This window comes from Zosterops lateralis (assembly GCF_965231275.1).
Source record: "Zosterops lateralis genome assembly, chromosome: W".
Classification (NCBI taxonomy): Eukaryota; Metazoa; Chordata; class Aves; order Passeriformes; family Zosteropidae; genus Zosterops; species Zosterops lateralis.
This window is the reverse complement of record NC_139801.1, coordinates 23,692,141-23,712,490: the sequence shown is the minus strand read 5'-3', so window position 1 is coordinate 23,712,490 and position 20,350 is coordinate 23,692,141. Positions and strand designations below refer to the sequence as shown.

General features: G+C 41.6%; 1 protein-coding gene across 3 annotated transcripts in view; it reads right to left on the bottom strand.

Annotated features, from left to right (window-relative positions):
- The window catches only part of LOC310922098 (guanine nucleotide-binding protein G(q) subunit alpha), a 222,724-nt gene that overhangs the window by 190,978 nt on the left and 11,396 nt on the right, over positions 1-20,350 (bottom strand). Inside the window, exon 2 of one of the 3 annotated variants that reach the window (XM_083882439.1) lies at positions 6,069-6,162. The exons of 1 other annotated variant lie outside the window; for it this stretch is intronic. The gene's annotated coding sequence lies outside the window, so the exon portion shown is untranslated. Of the gene's footprint in view, positions 1-1,941; positions 1,994-6,068; positions 6,163-20,350 lie in introns of those variants that run through there. One more of the 3 variants, XM_083882440.1, reaches the window with a different exon arrangement.

The following is a 20,350-nucleotide window of genomic DNA, read 5'->3' as shown; positions in this document are numbered from 1 at the left end:
CAGCCGTCTGATCAATTTTGTGGCTCTCTTCTGGACCCACTCCAACAAGCTCATGTCTTTCTTGTGCTGGGGACCCCAGAACTCGGTGCAGTACTCCAGGTGGGGTCACATGAGAGTGGAGCAGAAGGGGAGAATCACCTCCCTTGATCTGCTGTTTAGTCATGTGAAAGAAAGAACATTATCATATGGGTTTAGATGGTACAAAACATAAATGCAGATCAAGCTGGTCATTCTAACATGATATATTAAACACATTTCTCCCATGTAGCTATTTGGGAACTCATTGTGCTATATAATATAGTCAATAAAATATAGAAACATAAAGCTATTATATATCAAATATTAGTATTCAGATGCTTCTGATAGTTTTGATTATCCATAACACCTATTTCAGAACTACACACGATAAAAGGATTCTTTCAAGGCTCAAACATGCCACTTCTACTAAAATGATAAAGCAATTCTTACTTGTGGTAATGCAATCCCTACACCTCTAGCAGGTGCTTCCAAATAGGGAAAGAGTCTCACTTTACTTTTTGACATGTTAAGAAGTTAGCTGGAAAGTTCTGTGGATTTCTCTTTGTAATTGGCTTGGAGCCAGCCCAGAAGAGTAGATTGGACCCCGAGAATGTTACTCAAAGACTGTTGTTACACTCATTGGGCCAAGGGCTAAAAAGCCCACCTAAGCTATTAAGTACTAAAGAGAGAGAACAAAGGAACTCCATGCTTTTCGAGGTGCTGTAGCAAGCAAGGAGTTTGTGCTGTGCTCGGCTTTGTTGTTTTGCCTTTTGTATTATTTTCCATCTTTATTAAAACGCTTTTGATTTTTCAAGGCACTCTCAATCAGCTGTCTCGCTCATTATTATAGCCGCATTTCTGCCAGGCTGGGCCTCAGAGTGTGGGTAAAACCCATACTTACTTCAAACAAACACAAAAAAATACAAGTCCATGGTCTTGCAATCAAAGCCTTCCAACAACTTGAATCCTCATGGATAACATGAAGTTTAAAATAATATACTTTACAGTATTTATTATGCACTGTATATTTTTATTGGTGTTCAAAGAGACTACATCTTAAGAGTACCATAAAGATAATACTATCTTAACAGTGTAAGTAAAATAGTCTCACAATAAATATTTTCTTCTCATATTTAACCCTTTTTCCTTGTACCAGTGTATAGAACTTCTTCACACTCCTTTTTCTTATTAAGACTGAACAAGCAGTAGCTATCTAGACCTACATCTACCTAGTTTCAAGGCCATTCATAGATCTTTCTCAAAAGAGCATTCATCTCATTCCCATATACTCTCATCCTGGCTACTCTGTTGTCTCAGATTTGCCTCAGTGTCATTACACATGATTACATAATTAAACTTTGAGGGGGAGAAAGAAGAGGTATATTAGTAATTTGATTAGGAATAAACAAAACCACTATAAAATAAAATAAAATAAAACCAAGAAAACATACAAACAGAGGAAGCATTACCTAGGAATCATATGGATAATTTTAGCCATAATCTCCAACAGAGGAATAGAAAAGGAGGCAATTGGAGGGAGGTAGGAGGGCAAGGCTAAAGAGTATAAAACTTTCCAATTACCAGCCTTGAGAATGCATTATGAAATCCTTTCCCTCTTTCCCTTCTCATTAATGCTCCAAGACTTCAACTGTTGCTTTCTTGGCTATGCACTAAACATAGTTCTTCCTTACTAAAGCCACTGTTGAAAGTGAAAGTTTCTTACAGGATATTAATAAATCCTAAGAGAAGCTATGTCCCTGAAAGATCTGTTCCTTAAAACTCTTAGTATTCCTTCATACTTTCTCCCCCCAGTGAGTATTCATAGACCAAATTGGATGAAAGTTCACAATAAGGAGACATGACATGACATGACATGACATGACATGACATGACATGAAGCAAGACAATGAAAACACTACTCACATTTTATTTTTCTCTCTCACATAATCTGAGGGACTCAAATGTTGAATTTGTATTCTCCCTTGGTCCTGAATTTATAGGGTCACTTACAGTTTTATCTGTTTCTCACAACACCCACCCACATCTGTGTGCATACAGAAAAATCTTTACTGGTTCCAAGTGCAACATTAAAAGTCTACCCAGAGGGAAGCACAGTTCCAAATATTGTAACATATTCCCTGCGGCTTACAGTGGGTTGTCCTTGAGAGTGCTTTTTAATGTCTATTTTCTTTGGAGAGTCACCAGCTTTTTTTTTTCTGTGCTCTTGCACTTCTACATCTTCACAGCTATTGGAAGAAAAGAAAACTCAAAGAAAACTAGCCCCTCTATGGACTTTGTCCACCAGCAAGGAGAGGAGGAAGCCCAGCCAGCTCCCCTTCACCAGCATTCCCCATGGAAGGTGGCCATGTTCCCATATAGATTAGTCAGGGCCAGCCAGCCCTCTAGCTGGGCAGGAACAATGCAACTTCTATACTCTCAGAAGAGACCCCAAGTCTAATTTCAACCATTTCGATCTAGGAAGACAGGTCATTAGAAGTCATTAAATAAATTAACGTTTTAATCACATTCCTTGTATATTTTAACACCAATATACCTATGTGTATACTTTAATGTGTGTAGATAGACAAACAGTGATGAAGACTTTATAGATACAAATATACCCCTGGCATTCTGCAAGTTTAAGAAAACAGGTAAGGGCAATATTATCAAAGAATAAGTTATAATTAAAATAATAATTAGATTCTACACACACAAAGAAACCTGTGCTATTTATTAAAGAAAAAAAGAGAAAGCAAATTGAACAGCTAAGTTCTCAGAGGACATTCTTGCTAGCCTTATGCACTATACTATATAGGTATTTTGGTGCTAACTGCATAATTACTGAAATGCAATGTAAATTTTTAGATGCAGTATTTGCTCATTACAATAAATTAAAACAAAATTTATTCTTGGGGAAAGGGCAGAAGCTTTTATTGGGTCACTAAGAACATGAGATTAGAAGATACCAGGGACAAATGGGCAGATTTTATCAGTCAAAACATCTGGTCACTTCATTCTGCATTTGCATTCATAACAGCAGTGTATTAACATATTATGTCATTTAAAGCACTGCTTTCCTATGACTGAAAAGAACAGCATAATATTCCATTTCTTCTGCAAAATTGTTAGCAGCACAACAGAGCATCACATTATGTGGACAACATTCACCTGTAGGGCCCATTCAGCCATACTAGCTTGAATTCAACTCCATTCTGTCCACCTGCTCAGCTGAGCTAATTCAGTAACTTAAAGAAAAATGGTTTCCAGCCTTTTCAGACAAATCAAAACTAATGGTTCTAATACTCCCAACATTCTCTTCAAGAAAAGCTGCTGCTTTTCCTTATAATTACCTAGCAGCTTGTTATATGCCTAAAGTACATATTTATTTGGATTTGATTATGAAACCTTGTATATACCCAATCAGCAACTCCTCAAAAGGTTTTTATAATTTCTTTTGTAATGTTTTTATAGCAATTTTAAACACACACACATAAAATATGAACCAAAAATGTATAGATTAATAAATAACTGCTCCCTATTAAAAAGGCATTAAAAATCATAAGATTATGTGAATCAGAACACAATGAAAATTATAGATGTGGCGTTCTTTGTTCCCATTCAGAAACAGTATCTACTCCCTGATACTTTTCCAGTATAAGTCTTACTAAATGCAAGAATTAGAAGCAGTGAGTTACAACTACTGTTTTAATCAAACATCACCTCTAGCAAATAAGCTATACTACTGAGGTACAGATTTATGTACCTTAGAACAAGCCGAGCTCTCCCAAAGTTTCTTCATAGTTTTGCTCTCTTAAAATATGGTTTTTTGTTTAATCAAAGTCCACAAGCTGATTACTGGCATAAGAGTTATGGGTATTATAAATCCTGCTTTGCCTCTGCATCTGAAGAAAAATTCTAAATTCACTATAGTCACTGGCTGGTAGAGGTTTCTGTTTTATAGTGTTTTCAATATTTCTACATTTTGCTAGTTATACTTGCTTCTGGTTTTGCAGAACTGACTCAAATACATTTCTAGTTATTTTTATTTGTTATGGAATAAGATACTCAAGAATAGGCTTAGGTAGGGAATCAGTCCCTATTCTGATATTCTGACAAAGAATTGTCAGAGACTGAAATCTTATAATTTATGGCCTAAACATCTTCATGAAGTACCTTTGCCTATTATAGCAAAATTGTATAACAAAAGCTACATGGAAGAACACCATGCCCTGACTGAGGCCCTGCACTGCACGTTGATGGAGATATGATAAAGTGCCTCGGGTTTGGGCTGGGCGAAAAAGAATATATTCACAGGATTAAGCCTCTCACCTTCGGGGTGGAGACCACAGCCTCAGGTATATCTGCTGTGAAACTCACACAGATCCTCACACCAAAGAAGGGGGGAGGAAAGGGTTTGGGTGTGTGGTGCAAAAGCCTCTGGTCAGAGGCAGTGAATGCTCATCCTGTCCACCCACCACCACTCTCCCTCCCTCCCTCCCTTCCTCCCTTCCTCCCTTCCTTCCTTCCTTCCTTCCTTCCTTCCTTCCTTCCTTCCTTCCTTCCTTCCTTCCTTCCTTCCTTCCTTCCTTCCTTCCTTCCTCTTTGCCTCTCTTACCATTAAATAAAATATATCAATATTTTTGACACCAACATCTAACTTCATTTACTTTTAATAAAGTTTTAGAATATAATTTGAACCTTTCTGGGTTCAATCTGTTTTATTCACAGACACTTAGTTTTCTTTGCTGTTCTATGTTAAGACCAGATCCTAACAAGAATCATAATGAAATTTCAGCTCACTCAAGGGAGGAGGTCTTGTAGCTTGTCTTTTTTTAAAAAAAAAAAATTAACTTTTCTCCAAAGTAAACTTTTACTTCCATGGAATAAACAGTTATTTTATACATCATTTATTTGCAAAACAGACAAATGAGAAGTGCTCAAGTATAAATTTTAGCTTACATTTTCAGCTATTAAAATGTTATCCATACAAGTCAACATTCTTCATAATTTTTTAATATTATAAATTCAGTTAAAAAAAACAAGCAAAAGGAACACAAACAGCTATCAGCAGGAACACAAAACCGCTGTCAACTGGCTTACTGAACATTACACAACACCTTTAAGTCCTTCTTCAGCAACTCTAAGAAGGCACATGTGCATGCAGTCATGGAGGGAACATAACTGATCTTAAATTATTTTAAATCTGTAAATCAGATAAAAAGAATTTAGAGGTGTCCTGGGTAACCCAAATTGTTATTGTATTCCATACCTATTTGTGCCCCAAAACTGTTACTATCGCTTTAAGGACTGGCACTGCAGCCAGAAACAAAGCTGAGGGATTTCTGAGGTGCCTTTAAAAAGTCAGGGGTGATCAAATGTCCTGGTTTAGGGCAAATTTGTGAGGAAACCTCCAAATGGGGTCCCTCTAGAAAAGCAAACCCAAACGGCCCCTCCCCCAACTGGTCCGGGAAAAAAATCTCCATAGGAAAAAGTGGAAAAAAATATTTATTCAACAAACAAAGTGCCCACAAGCATAAAAAAAAAAAAATAATATGAAACAATAAATACTCTCATTGTTCCAAAGTGAGATGGCAAACTCAGAACGTCCCTGCCGTGGGTTGCAGCTCAGCTCACCCAGTCTCTTATTAGTGCCTCTGGTGCTGGAAAATGCCTTCCTGGGCCCCAGGTGTGAAATTCAGGTGTCTCTCTGGGTTTTTCAGTCCAGGACAAGTTTAAACAGTCCCGAGAAAAAGAAGGAAAAAAACAGTCCAGGGAACTTCTCTGCTTCAGCTAGCTAAACTAACTAAAAGCAAAGGAGATCTCTGTCCCGCTGTCTGTCCATGCATAAGACAAACAAAGACGAGGAACCAAAATGCGGAGGAGTCAGAGCAGTTTCTGAAAACAAACTGCGTGCTTCTTTTTTTCCCTCCCTTCGCTCTCAGAACCAGTCTTAAAGGTACAGAACACAATATTCAACATAAACAGAACAGACGATTGGAGATACAAGCATCACAAAGTTAACCCAGGACACCAAGCAAACCCTCTTTTACCTGGTAGCTTTTGTTTAAGGTAGAAGCTTCACTTCGGAGTGGGTTGTTTCACATGGGTCTTCTGGGCTCACAACAGTAGCAACCTGGAAAAAAGCTGCACTTCGCAATCAGAAACTGTTCCAGAGTGAATTTTGCGACAACTGTCAGCAGCGCAAAGCTTGAGCTGGTCCAGCGTCGGGCCACTGCTCATTGATGCCAAGTGAATGCTACACAGAATCACAGAATCACTAGGTTGGAAGAGACCTTCAAGATCATGGAGTCCAACACATGCCCTAACACCTCAACTAAACCATGGCACTGAGTGCTACATCCAACCTTCTTTTAAACACATCCAGGGACGGTGACTCCACCACATCCCCGGGCAGACAATTCCAGTACTTTATCACTCTTTCCATAAAAAACTCTTTCCTAATATCCAACCTATATTTCCCTGTACACGGCTTAAGACTGTGTCCTCTTGTTCTGTCAGTTGCTGACTGGAGAAAGAGACCAACCCCCACCTGACTATGACCACCCTTCAGGAAGTTGTAGAGAGTGATAAGGTCACCTCTGAGTCTCCTTTTCTCTGGCCCCAGCACAGACCCCTGAGGAACACCACTAGTGACTGGCCGCCAGCTGGATGCAGCACCATTTACCACCACTCTCTGGGGCCAGACATCCAGCTAGTTCTTAACCCAGCAAAGAGTGCACCTGTCTAAGCCCTGGGCTGCCAGCTTTTCCAGGAGTATGCTGTGGGAGACAGTGTCAAAGGCCTTGCTGAAGTCCAAATAGACAACATCCACAGCATTTCCCGCATCCACCAGGAGGGTCACCTGGTCATAAAAGGAGACCTGGTTGGTCAAACATGACCTACACCTCCTAAACCCATGCTGGATGGATCTGATACCCTGGCCATCCTGTAAGTGCTGTGTGATATCACTCAATATAAGCTGTTCCAATACCTTACCGGGTACTGAGGTCAGGCTACCTGGCTTATAATTACCAGGATCCTCCTTCCTACCCTTTTTGTGAATGGGCACTATCTGGAACCTCACCAGTGAGCCAGGACTGTTGGTAAATGATGGACAACGACTTCACAAGCTCATCTGTCAGCTCCCTCATCACCCTGGGATGGATCCCACCTGGTCCCATAGATTTATGAACATCCAAGTGGCTCAGCAGTTCTCTGACTGCCTCCTCCTGGATAACGGGGGGATCATTCTGCTCCCTGACACCATCCACCAACCCAGGAGGACAGTTGTCCTGAGGACAAGCCATCTTCCCACTAAAGACTGAGGCAAAGAAGGCATTAAGCACCTCTGTCTTCTCATCTGCAGTTACTAAGTTCCTTCCTGCATCCAATAGGGAACAAAGGTTGATCTTACCCTTCCTTTTACCATTAATATATTTGTAAAAACTTTTTTATTATCCTTTACAAAATTTGCCAAATTAAGTTCTAACTGAGCTTTGGCCTCTCTAATTTTCTTCCTACATGCCCTAGCAACCCCCTTAAATACTTCCTGAGAGACCTGACCCTCCTTCCAAAGATGATACATGCTCTTTTTATTCCTAAGTTCCTTCAAAACCTCATTGCCCATCCAGGCTGGACGTTTGCCTCGTCGACTCATCTTTCAGCACACAGGGACAGTCTGTTCCTGTGCCCTCAAGATCTTTGTTTTGAAGCACACACACCTTTCCTGGACTCCCTTGTTTTTAAGGGCTGCTTCCCAAGGAACTCTCTGAATAAGTCTCCTAAATAGGCCAAAGTCTGCCCTCTGGAAGTCCAATGTAAAAGTCTTATTGATGTTCCTCCTCATTTCACCAAATATTGAGAACTCTGTAATTTGATGAACACTGTGCCCCAAGCGGCCTCCAACCACCACATCTCCCACCAGGCCATCTCTATTTGCAAACAACAGGTCTAACATAGTCCCTCCCCTGGTGGGCTCACTCACCAGCTGCGACAAAATGTTGTCCTCCACACACTCTAAGAACCTCCTAGACCACCTCTTCTCTGCTCTATTAATTTCCCAGCAGATGGCTGGTAGGTTAAAGTCACCTACAAGAACAAGGGCTGGTGATCCTGAAACATTCCCATTCCCATTCCCATTTGAAGTGGGCTACCGGGAAAGGACAGAAGAAAGATAAACCGGTATTCAAATGAATTTTTCCTTATAATTTATGAATTTTCAGTAAGAAAATAGTATAGCATCACAAAGACAACTCCACTAATAGCCATTCATGGAATCAAATAAGGAGAGCCTTTGAAATTACTTGTCCTTATTTGCTTTTACATCTCAAGATGTAAAGTAGTTCCACAGACTGAGAGCTCAGAAGATCACTACAAATAAAAACAAAACACAGGGATATAATAGGAAAAATCAGAAGTCTGCTTGCCCTTTTTAGAAAATAATGGCAAAGAGCCAAGTATGATTTATTGAAGGCTAAAAATCTCTTATTTGTTGAGGCCTATCTTCAAGGATTTCCTTGCCTAGTTATCACAAGGGCACTGAAAAGCAGTTTTACATTTAAAAAGGAACCTACAGATAGATCTTGGCCTTTGCAAGATCTCCTGACTTTATAGCACGCTTACATTAGTAAGTGTTGGGAAGGAAAGAGATGAAAATGTTAATTTCCCATGGTCATTTTATTCTCAAACATTGTTCAGTACTTGTTTTGCCCATTACTACTCCCAATTACTATCCTTATCTCAAAATCCTCATCATCTGAGTCACAGCACCAAAAAGACTGCAGTGGGTTGACCCTGGCTGGATGCCCGGCACCCACCAAAGCCTCTCTCATTCCTCTCCACAGCTGGACAGGGGAGATAAAATATAATGAAGGGTTCATGAGTTGAGATAAAGACAAAGACAGATCACTCATTGTTTACCATCATGGGCAAAACATACTCGAATTAGATATATTAATTGAATTTATCACTAACAAAATCAGCAAGATAATGAGAAATAAGACCATAAAAACATCTTCCCCACACTCCTCCCTCATTCCCACCTCTACCTCTTCCCCCCTCAGCAGCACAGGGAGATGGGGAATGGAGGTTACAGTCAGTTCATCACATGTTGTTTCTGCTACTGCTCAGGGAGAGGAGTCCTTCCCCTGCCCCAACATGGGGTCCCTCCCATGGGAGATAGTTCTCTATTTCTCCAAGGTGAGTCAGTTCCACGGGCAACAGTTCTCCAAAATGCTGCAATGTGGATCACTCTTCCCTGGGGTGCAGTCCTTCAGGCATGGCCTGCTTCAGTGTGGGTCCTCCACAGGGTCACAAGCCCTACCAGGAAACCTGCTCCAGCATGGGCTCCTCTCTCCATGGGTCTGTAGGTCCCTGCCAGGAGCCTGCTCCACCATGGGCCTCCCACAAGGTCACAGTCTCCTCTTAGGCATCCACCTGCTCCGGTGTGGGTCTCCTCCAGGGGCTGCAAGTGGATCTTTGCATCCCTGTGGTCTTCCATGGGCTGCAGGGGGACAGACTGCTTCACCATGGTCTTCATCACAGGCTGCAGAGGAATCCCAGCTCCAGCACCTGGAGCACCTGCCTCTCCTTCTCCACTAACCTTGGTATCTGCATAGCTGTTCCTCTCATATTCTCACCCTGCTCTTCTCTGGCTGCAATTACATCTGTGCAATAACTTGTTTGTTTTTTTCTTCTTCTCAAATATGTCCTCACAGAGGTATTACCACCATTTCTGATTGGCCCAGCCTTGGTGAGTGGCACATCCATCTTAGAGCCACCTGGCATTGGCTCTGCCAGACATGGAGGAAGCTTCCAGCAGCTTCTCACAGAAGCCACGCCTATAGCCCTCCCATTACCAAAACCTGTACATGCAAACCCAATACAGTTACTTAAAGATTTTGTTTTGTGTGCAAAGGGAATTTGCTGACAGTAGACAGTGAGCCTCTGAGCACTGGGCAGAAGAGCTGAGTTTTTTATGATGATCAACCATTATTTATCAGGAAGTGTTGGTACTGGTGTGGTATGATGCTGACCACACTGGGGTTACTAACACCAGGTCAGTTCTTAATGCCTCTTGGCTTACAGTCAACTACTTTAAGCTGCATTCTGCTTCAATCCTGTAGATGTTCAGGGCTCACTTGAAATGCAGCCCTAGGCTACCTAATAGAGCCCATAATATAAAGTAACAAGATATCCTGCTGTCTACCCCCTATGATAGACTACTAGCAGAGGCTGCTATTCCCTGAGAAGTGTGCTGGCCTACTACTGCTGGAAGTCCTGAAAACTGCAGAACTAAAGATTTCACTGATTTTCCTCAAGTAGCCAGTCATAGCAGCCCAGGAGTGTCTGCAAAATGATTTTTTATGAATCCCTAAGCACACGAGGAACTGATAGGTGAGGGACAGTATAGTAAGATTCCAGCCACACTAAATGTCTGGCTGCAGTGGTAACATAGCTCATACACATCTGCAAGATGATGCTGCAGCACACTCACTGTGAACTCACTAGCCTCAAAATCCCTGCCCACCAAGCAGAATGAGTCAGGGGTTTAAATGTTCTACTAAACAAGGAAACTCATTTTCAGGGAGTACAAGAGTTTGAACTTCATGTGTCAGCACTGGAGAGCAGGAATCAAATCCCAACCAAGCTTCAGTTATGTTTATTCACATCTGAAAATTATACATAACCTGCTGGTCACCACAAGCATGTAGGACAACATAGTCCCACAGGCTCCAAATCCTCACTGTGGTAAGATTGTCTGGCCATGTCCAAAAGTCAGACTATGATCAAAGAAAGAAGATGTACTGTAAGTGTTGGGGATTATAAATTTACTTTAAAAAATTACTTATAGAATATTAGAAATTAATTGGGTAAATTTAAGTTTAATTGTAACTTACAGCTTAGCATGAGTGGGCTCTGCTCAAAACTTAGCAAAGGTGAACTCTAAAAGAATTCTGTGAGCATGAATTGCTAAGCGGGGAAGAAAACTGAGGAAGACTGGATACCTTCAGATAAGGGTTGAGACCCTAGAGGGCCCCAAGGCTGGCCCAAGCTGGAAGATAAGAGCAGTTAATGCCCTGACCAGGTGGACATGAAGAAAGAATCCAGTGAAGTGCTGGAAGACCCCAGACCACAAATCACCATTGGATCAAGAGGCACGTGGGGCACGTGAAGAGCATGTGAAGATCAGGTGCACAGACTGTGAGGGTATAAAGGCACAGGATTCTTTGTTTGGGGTCCCTCTCTGGAGTCATCAGCTCAAACTGAAATAAACAAACTGCCTCAGAAACCAGGGTCTGAACTTTTCTTAAACAGATAGCAACACAGATGGGATCCTAGGTCTCATCTCTGGATCCTTCTGACTCCAAATGTCCATACTGCTGGCAGACAGGTGAGTTCATGTGAGCCCTTTGCAGTGGAAACTTTCTCTCTAGAATGAGTTTAAATTCTGACACAGAGGCAGGTGGGATGCAGGTTCAAATCTGACACTCCAAGGAGGCAGGTTTGAGTCCAGCCTTACTCTATAACAGATGACAAGGTGTTTGTCTAAGAGAGGTTTAAGTCCTCTGAAAAATGGTACCTGTATTTTGGTAAAAAAGAAATTCAGAGATCAAGTGACTGAAATGAGGTAAAAAGGAAATTTGGGGTTAGAGCTCCTGAAACAAGGTAAAACTGGGAAATATGGCCAGAGTAGAGAAGGGAATGCCCTTGGCTGAAATCCTCCAGAATTGAAGAAAAAAAATAAAGCAAAACAAAAACAAAAGACTGGAACAAAAGAACTGTTGAAAAAGCGTGCTATTGAATTGTATCAGGAGGAATGCTCATTCATGACTACAAAAACAAGGATAAATCCATAGAAAACCTGGCCAGGTTGTGGTACACATTTGATCAAAACCATCTAACATCTTTAAGAATATCTTTAGAAAATCATCATTCTAATCATATGTGTTATTGGTTTATATGGGATAATTTGGCTTATGCAAGGAGAAAACCTAAAACAAAATCGGAAAGGAAATGATTGCAATCACAGAACTGGTATCCGAAACAGGGGAGGATGTTCCTCCCTACACTGCAGCTGCCGCCGCCGCTGTTTCAGCCACTCTGCTTGCTTTTTCTTCTACCCCCCACCTTTGCAAACTGCAGCTGCTTTATCTCCTGCTTCTGTCACTTCGCTTGCTGTCCTTTCACTTGCTGTCCCTTCGCTTGCTCCTGCTCCTACCTCCCCGCTGCTGCAAAATGCAGGGCTGTATCCTATGTCCCTGCACACAGTGCCAAATCCTGCTGCTATGCAACCTAGGGCTCTGCCAAGTAATGCCTCAGTGTTGGCATTTTACAACCATTATCTGTGGTCCTCAGGAGAATTAACAGCTTGGGGAAGTAAAATGCCAAGGCTAAGGAGGACGCTGTTTAGAGTTGTTTCAAGTTTAAATGTATATATAAAGGCTCATGTGCTATATTTTCAGCTTTTGTGATCTGCAAGTAAGAAGAACCTAGCTAAAAAAAAAAAGATTGGATGTGGCACTCAGTGCCATGGTTTAGTTGAGGTGGTGTTAGGGCATGGGTTGGACTTGATGATCCTAAAGGTCTCTTCCAACCTAGTGATTCTGTGAAATCTAGTATGGTGAAAGTGTAAACATATTAAAAAATATATTGAGTGCAGCCATGTTTGCATATGATGGAAGGGAAGAAAGGCAAAAGGTAGAAGAATGGAAGGTGAAAAAAAGATGAAGGAACAGGAGGCAAATTTATTGGCAACAGTGTTGGCAAAAAAATTCAGGATAGAAACAAAAGATTGGAAGTAAGAGTGTATGGGGGAAATGTAATAGCTGAGGACTCATCAGTGTCTCTTGGGAAAGGATCTGTTGCAGGCTTTGGATATAGAAATAAGGTTGGCACTAGAAGGAATAGATTTAATTGTTATGGGAATTAATGTAATAAAAGAAAAAATGTAAGAAGGTATAACCAGAAATTATTTTGGAATACCCTCAGAATTGAGAAAAGTCCCAAAGATATTGTGGAGCTGGATGAGCACAGATGTGGGACTACTGAACTTGGCACAGCCCATGTGGATAAAAACAGTGAAGTGTTAGAAGACCCCAGACCAAAAATCACCATTGGACCAAGAGGCGTGTGTAGGGCACATGAAGAGTGCGTGTGAAGATCAGGTGCACAGACTGTGAGGGTATAAAGGCACAGGGATTTCTTTGTTTGGGGGTCCCTCTCTGGAGTCATCAGCTCGACCTGTAATAAACCGACTCTGCATCAGAACCTAGGGTCTGAACTTTTCTTAAACAGTAAGCATCCCAGACTCTTCCACTTGCAGTTAAGTCCTGGAACATTCAATTACTTCAGGAGAAAAAGAGCCACACAGCTGTTAAGGACAAACTTGGACCCTTTGCAGAAATTGCAGGCGGCCTTCTAACAGTCCTCTAAAGTAATTGTTTTTCAAGGTGTATCAACACTTTTTTCATATTTCACAGAAATGCCAAATAGCTGCTGCCAATGTTCACCAAGCATTGCTCCTTCCACAAAGACATTAGTTTATAGTCATATTGTGGTCATGAGGTAGACAAGCCATAAACACAGCACATATAGTACATAAGAGAAGTCTGCAGGTATCCCAAGGGGTAGATGCATATGGCTGGGATAGCTATTTCATTAATGTGCACTCTATTTGGATGCAAGTAAGTCCCTGACAACAGATGAAGGAACTTGCTTAAGTATATTTAACATAGACAATGACAACAAAATTGAACATATGTGAACATGTCATCCGAAGCAGGGAACCCCTTAAAAACATGGGAAGCTGGACAGGAGCAACGCAGGTCCGACCAATATGGTTAACATACGTTCTCCGTTTATTCTGTCTAAAATGGCAGGTTATATACACTTTGATATAGTTTACAAATACATTCTCATTGGTATACAGCATAAGGAAAAATGCAGACAGACATTGGTTATTTCATTCTTAAGGTGGCTAAAGTGTTCACACTACCAACTATACCTATTAATACCTAGAAAAACCTCTGTCTTATGCTAATATCTTAACATAATTTCTAACTGCACCACAGGCTACACAGGCCTGAATTTGGGGCCCAGGCTGGGGTAGCTCAAACCTCAATCCAAATATAAATCATGCCCTTGTTCTCTGAGAAATTCTGCTACAATTCCCCCTTTTTCTTTTTGAGCTACCCAGACTGAGTCAAAGGCACGGCTAGCTGTTTTCACATACACAGTAATAAACAAGGCACAATAACTAAAATAACTACAACAATAAAAAGTATAATACCAAAATGGACCAAGTCTTTGATCCAACCAGCAAAACCCCATGAATTGAGCCATTTATCAAAAGGAGTTCTAACAACTACAAGTTTTCCCATGTTACTCTTTAGCTGTGAAAGCTGCTTGTAGATTGATTGAGAGTGGTCAGACAGATTCATACAACACATGCCTTCAAACTCTTCACATCCATGTCCTTGGGCAAGAAGAAGAAAGTCAATGGCAGTTCTGTTTTGAAAAACTGCATGATGGATGCCCTTAATATCTGTGGCAAGTTCACTTAACATATTAGATGTTATATTAATTTGTTTTCCTGTCCAGCAAGCCAAGGTTTGCAACTGTGTGAGAGCTTGCGCTGAAGCAACTCCTGGGGAAAAAATTGACGCTAGTATTACAGCTGGATGCCCCCATAATGATACTTGGTCTTTGCAATCAGGACCTAGTTGGAGAACACAACATCTAGTTTGTCGGGGTTTCTGAGACAATCCAAAAATTTGATGAATGGTGAGAGCAAACAGTGTTAATTTGCCAAAATAACATGGACCTCCTACAGCTCTTTGAGGTACTGCAGACCAGGCTCGGTCCCCACAAATGAGGAAAATTCCTGGTGGCAATTTTCTTGCAGCACCTTTTAATGGTGTTACAGATTGAGTCCAATTGTTACAATATTCTGAATAATTATAATACAATGGGGATTTGGGAGACAACCAAGTGTTGCCATCTTTTGGCTGCTTTTCTTTCATATATAACAAACTTGATTTTTCAACACGATGTCCAAATATTAAACAATAATTGCCTGGTACAGAACCAAGAAGGTCGAATTCCTGTGACTCAGTACCCATAACTTTGAGATTTTGTGCGACTGCAACAGCTTGTGCTCCTAAAGCATTCTTTGGAATTTTCTGGGTTTCACATCAATTGACAAAATGAGTGCTGGAGGACCAGGTGGACTTATTGCACCACACATTCCAGGCTTTATTCAAATTTGAATATATTCTGGCTTGAGTCCAAGTTTTCAACTCTGTGATAGAATTCAATGGGACTTCAATTAAACAGGTACAAAAAGGATTGGACGGTGTAGCTAAAGATAGACAAAATGAATCTTGTCTAGTTTGATTGGCCCAAGTGACCCACATATTTTGTCTTTGGTCAATGTCAAGCCCTCCAGATATTTTCTTTGCCAAAACACTGCTTAAAACAAACATTCCAACCCACAACATTTTTCTCATATTTTTTGGTTATCTTTTCCAGTTCTCAGTCAAAGAAAAACAACAGCTGGTTATTATTTAATCCTAAATACTAATTATAATTTATAATAAACTAAATCTTATAACTATGATTATATAAACTATTTTTTCTGCACACTCTAAAGTCAATTTTCATCAGTCTCAGAGTTGTCACAGGGTGTTCCAGGTAAGTCGCTGTTGTCAACGTCATTATCACTGCTAGCTGGTATCATTAATTGAGGACATGCACAGGTAAATCAATTTGGCACCCAAACAGGTCCTGCTTTTATAGAAACACACATATATCCATTACCATTAAACAACACAGGACTTGATCCTTGCCATTCACCCGTTCACATATTTTTGTGATAAACATAAAGTCCTAGAATTGCCTGTGGTCTTCCCTCTTTCACTGCGTGGTGATGTATCACGACCGCAGGTTCTTCTCTTCCTTCGGCTAAACACAAATAATTTAAAGTAAACAGTACCTTTGACAATCGACTAACTACATCAATCTCATCATTTTGCTTTTGCTTTTGCTTTGCTAAATATTCTTTCAAGGTACAATTGGCTCTTTGAACAATAGCTTGACCTGTAGAAGAGTGAGGGATTCCGGTGGTATGTTTCACCCTCCACTTCTGCATAAACTTAGCAATTCGTTGACCGACATAAGCTGGACCATTGTCGGTTTTAATTTCCACAGGTACGCCCATGACTGCAAAACATACAGATAAATGTCTTTCAACATGCAAAGCTTTTTCTCCTGTTTGTGCTGTTGCCCAAATAAATTTTGAATAAGTATCTACAGTCACATGGACATATTTCAATCTTCCAAACTCTGGAACATGAGTTACATCCATCTGCCACAGTTCTAAAGCTTTCAGTCCCCTTGGGTTTGTGCCTAGCCCAAGGCCAGGCCCATGATTACTACATTGAGGGCAGGCACGCACAGTCCCTTGTGCATCATTCAGGGGGATCTGAAATTGTCGGTGCAGGGCTCTTGCATTTTGATGAAATGTTTCATAACTGTTGCAAGCCTTTTCAAACTTGTTCTGTGGGGGAACATGGACAACATAGCTGACTACAGCATCTGCTTGTGCATTGCCTTCTCCCAAACCACTGTTGCATTGATGGCTCTGAATGTGCATGACACAAAAAACATACTGACACTGTTTCAGCACACTCCGCAACTGCAAAAACAATTCTCCAAAGGCATCGATTTGTCTCTTCGCATGGTGCCTTAACGTGCTGCATTTGAAGTTTCCCGACTTGCAAAAAGCTTCAGTGGCATGGGTGGCAAGATTACATTTGTGACACCATACAGTCTTTTGACAGGCTTGTTTGAAATGGCCTGTTTCACTACATCATAAGCAAATGATGCCAGCTGGTTTGTTGGTACGTGGAGTTTTGTTGCTGTGGCTGGGGTTATTAATTTTGCCACCTGACAAAGCAGCTGCAATGATGTGTCCTTGTTGCTGCATTGCATCATGCATGGCTGCTGTGAACACTGCAGTCTGGTTGTTTTGTTCAGCTCAGGTAGCCCTCACCAGCATTTCATCTATTGGACTGCCTTGTGGGAGCATGGCCAGAATGGTTCTCGTGCATGAATTGGTATTCTCGAAAACAAGAGAACGAAACAAGTGTTCTTGCACCTCTGGTGACACATCTGGTGCATCTTTCAAAGCAGCTCACAGTCTGTCAATAAACTGTCCATACAGTTCTGTGGCTCCTTGCTTTATTGTAGAATAGGGCTCTGGCTTCTTTTTGTCTGGAACTAGAAGCAAGGCTGTGAGCCAGCGATTGAGACAGCTGATGGATTTCAATGGTATAGGTAAGTTGTACATTTGTTGTAGCATATGGTCCTTGTCCTGTCAGCATGTCTGGCCGGATTGCATACAAAGGGTCTCCTAATATTTGATGTTTGTTGGCTTCTTCGATTGCCAAACGCTTCCACTCTCTTTCGAAAATGAGGAATTGTGAGGGTGTTAGCAGCAGAGACGCAATGCTCGCAGAATCAGCAGGGCAAAGTACATCTGCTGTAAATATATATTGAATTATGTTTCTGGCTGCTTCTGATCTGATTCCATAATTAGTGACTGTTTTGCTGACTGAATGACTTTCCACTCATGAGGTTCCCAACTAGCATTTCCATTATTGCTAATAACAGGACAGGCCACACAGAGCTGGCGGTCTGCCAATCTCCATCCAAAATAGCATCTTTGACCACTGCAGACCAGTGTCTCTCAATTGGATATTTTGGAACTGCTGGCAGCGGCACCAGCTGTGCTGAAGGAAAAATCGACGGTGCAGGGGGAGCTGTCGGCGAGGATGGAAAGGGGTTGTGTTCTCCCGGTGACCAAGGCTGAGGAATTACAGTTGTTTGTTTTTCTAACTGATGTTGTTTCGAGAGCTCAGCAAGCTTGGTTATTATTTGTTGCAATTCATTTGCACGCTGTAATTTTTTCTGCGACCGCTGTTTGCCTTGGGAATTGGAACTGGGACTCTCAGTCTCTGAAATTTCTGAATCAGAGTCCATGGGGAGGGGACATTGTGCTGCTGTTGTGGCGTGCTGTGTACGGGCTGATGGCTGTGCCACCGCAGCATCTGCTGCCGCTGCTGTGGGAGGCGGGGCCACTCCCGCCCGCGCGGCTTCTGCCACTTCCTCATTCTCGGGGGAGGGAGGAGGCTGCACCGCTTCGCTCCTGTCTCCGTCTTGCACTCCGCCCCCTTGCTTCATCCCCTGTGCCAGCCCCGCTCCACCCTCGGCTCCGCCTGACTCCTCGTCTTTCACCATGCCCCCAGAGCCGGGTGGCTGTGCGACTTCCTGTTCTCTTTCAGTCTGTTTTGTCCCCGGCGGAGAAACTTCCGCCGCCTGAGACACGTGGTCTATCACATCCTGCAAAGTGGGACTGACCAGCACCACTGCTCCTTTCATGGGGCAGGTATTGTAAACACCAAAGAACTTGGCAACCCTGGAGGGTTTCTGTACTTCCTTTCTCTCATCCACTGCCCCTTCAAGAGCCTGAATGGCAGCCTCGGCAGCCTTTTTTTCAGCTGAGACAGTTTGCAAGGTAATCAAAACTTTTTTCCAAACTGCGCCGAGCTCCTGAGCTATTTTTCCGTCTTTCCCGCCTCCAATAGCACAATCCCACAGCGTGTCTCCTATCTCATGCCACTCTGCTTCACTAAACACCAGTGACAGTCCGTTTAGCTTTCCTTTCTTCTTGGCGCACAGGGCTAACTGTTCTAGGTAATTTTCTTTTAATTTTTCACCTCTCTTAGAGATAATATTCAAAAGAAGCCGCGTTGCTGCTTTCAATTCTTTATCCATTTTTCCTTTCTCTGTCTTCGTTTCACACTTCAGCTTACCTTCCTCCACGGCAAATTGCTGCTGCTCTGTGTTTGAGGCAGGCGATCGCGTTCTAGCTCCCCAGCTCCGAAATCTCACCCCCGTTTCAGTTTGCAACCAGGAACAAGTGCGGAGTCTTCCCATATTGAAACTAAATCAAAACCGCATTGAAGTGAAATCTGAATTTAAGCACCGCATTTAAGCGAACCGCATTTAAGTGAAAAAGAAGAAAAAACCATATTGAAACTGCATTTAAGCGAGAGACCACATTTAAGCGAAGGAGCCTTGGTCGGGCACCAGATGAGAGAAGAGAACCCCTTAAAAACATGGGAAGCTGGACAGGAGCAACGCAGATCCAACCAATATGGTTAACATACGTTCTCCGTTTATTCTGTCTAAAATGGCAGGTTACATACACTTCGATATAGCTTACAATTACAAATACATTCTCATTGGTATATAGCATACGGAAAAATGCAAACAGACTGTTTATTTCATTCTTAAGGTGGCTAAAGTGTTCACACTACCAACTATACCTATTAATACCTAGAAAAACCTCTGTCTTATGCTAATACTGAGGCATGGATTTAGAAGAATTAAAGACTGTAGTCAAAATAGATAGTGCTGAGATAATGTAGCTAGGACTTCCCTTTTGCTAACAGAAGCCAGACTGAAGGAACTGATAAATCTTAGAAGGAACTAATAAATCAGAGAAGCTGTCAAACTAGGCTTTTGCATCCTGAATAATCAATAGGCCCTATGAACACAATACAATCATAAATCAAACAGTCCTGGGAAAAACAGGATTTAGCTGTCATGAACACTAAAGGTTAAAAAGTCAGAGCTGAGGAAGACAATCTTACTTCATCATTTTGGGACCCCACCCCATTAAAAAGACCACCGACCCATTTCAAAGAACAAACTACGCATGCTTGGTGGCTTTTTGGGCTAATTACCATACGAAGCGGGGAATGGGAGGTATCAGAGCTATGAATATGCATTTGTAGTTTGTGTATTCAATACTCCTGTAGATAAAAGACCCTGTGATGATCTGTAAATGGCGCGTGTGTTTCTGGGAGCGATCCCGCACGCTGCCCGGCGTCGTAATAAACATACACTTTCTAACTTTAAACTGTTAGAGAGTCTTTGTCCGTCATAGTTGGATATTGGTATTAGATCAATGTCCATAGTTTTTTTAATAAATCAATACCTTAACATAATTTCGAACTGTGCCACAGGCTACACAGGCCTGAATTTGGGGCCCAGGCTGGGGTAGCTCAAACCTCAATCCAAATATAAATCATGCCCTTGTTCTCTGAGAAATTCTGCTACAGTCATCTGGGAATATCCACTGATGATACTTCAGTTTTGCTAATAAACAAATAATTGCAATTCTTCCAAATAATAAATATCTAAACATACAACATTTATTAGCTTGGCATCAAATTTAATTGACAGTTTTGTTACATACCAGGAG